This window comes from Palaemon carinicauda, chromosome 31, assembly GCF_036898095.1.
Source record: "Palaemon carinicauda isolate YSFRI2023 chromosome 31, ASM3689809v2, whole genome shotgun sequence".
In the NCBI taxonomy this organism is placed as follows: Eukaryota; Metazoa; Arthropoda; class Malacostraca; order Decapoda; family Palaemonidae; genus Palaemon; species Palaemon carinicauda.
In genome coordinates, this window is record NC_090755.1 from 19,316,544 (window position 1) to 19,318,257 (window position 1,714).

A 1,714-nucleotide genomic window follows, 5' to 3' on the forward strand; every position below is an offset into this window, starting at 1 on the left:
TATTGATAACGATACTTAGCGAAAACCTATAGTTTTTCGGTTATGGTAGTCAACCCACTATAGAGAAATACTATGGATTTCCTTCAGAAATTATTATCAAAATCGTTTAAACCCCACAAAATGTAATAAACAACAGTCTTATTTCCTATAAAACATTTATTGTACTATTCTATAATTTTACCACACCAAAGTACTTGGTCACGTAACAACTCAAAGTACTAGGTTAGGTAACAACCCATACAGTATTACTAGATTAGGTAAGGACCTAGAGTATTAAGTTAGGTATGGACTCAGAATACTAGGCTAGGCATTTTCCCGGTGTTCTAGGTTAGGTAACGACTCAAAAGTACTAGGCTACAACAACCCATAGTACTAGATTAGGTAAGGACCTAGAGTATTAAGTTAGGTATGGACTCAGAATACTAGGCTAGGCATTTTCCCGGTGTTCTAGGTTAGGTAACGACTCAATAAGTACTAGGCTACAACAACCCATAGTACTAGATTAGGTAAGGACCTAGAGTATTAAGTTAGGTATGGACTCAGAATACTAGGCTAGGCATATACCCAGTGTTCTAGGCTAGGTAACGACTCAATAAGTACTAGGCTACAACAACCCATAGTACTAGATTAGGTAAGGACCTAGAGTATTAAGTTAGGTATGGACTCAGAATACTAGGCTAGGCATATACCCTATGTTCTAGGTTAGGTAACAACTCAAAAGTACTAGGCTAGGCATATACCCAGTGTTCTAGGTTAGGTAAGGACTCAAGAGTACTAAGTTGGGTTAGATGGAATATATTAACAATAATGCTTTTGTTATCATTATTAGTTGCTAAGCTACAACCCTAGTTGGAAAAGCAGGATGGTATAAGCCCAGGGGCTCCAACAGGGAACGTAGCCCAGTGAGGAAAGGAAACAAGGAAAAATCAAATATTTTAACAGTAACATTAAAATAAATATATCCTACATAAACCACATATGAAGGAACTTTTATTTCTATACACAACGCTTTTCTTGCCGAATCACCTAATTATATATAGAATGTGACATGCCGTAAACGAAATTAGGTGTTCTCTTAGAATAAGTATTTTTAGCTTCCCATTTTTCTTATTAGAAGCGGACTGTCACTGCAATCATCGACTAAATAACAACTCGGGGCCTTATCAAAAGGGGACTTTTCCTTTTTCGGCAAATCCCCTACCTTTTTCGCGTCACCGAAACTTTTTCATCATTTCCATAGTTCTTTCAAGCTCTTGTTTCAGCAAGATATATTTGTCCCCTGGAGGCAAACACTCCTACTAGGCATACAGTCATTTCCATTTCTTTTAAAATGTAGAAATTGTTTCTGATTGCATACGACTTTTTATAAGAAAGATATTTTGACCCATCAAAAATAGTCCCTCTATCATTCACTTCCTTTACTGCAACTGGGAAAATTCAACTGTAGTGGAAAACCTCAATATACTAGGATACTTAGGTTAAGGTAAGGACAATGTCCCAAGTTAGGTTAGTTGGGAATCTTAAGTTAAATTGTATTCCCATTTTTGTTTCCTTGCTGAAATATGGATTTTCTTGCAAGAAAATACATCAGACATTCCAAGTGGTGGGGGGGAACCAGGTTTTATTGTATTGTAAAGGGAAAAATAAGAAACAATTTTTCATTCATAAAAACTATTCATGACAAAAATTGCAAGTAAATGAAATTGACTCAAGA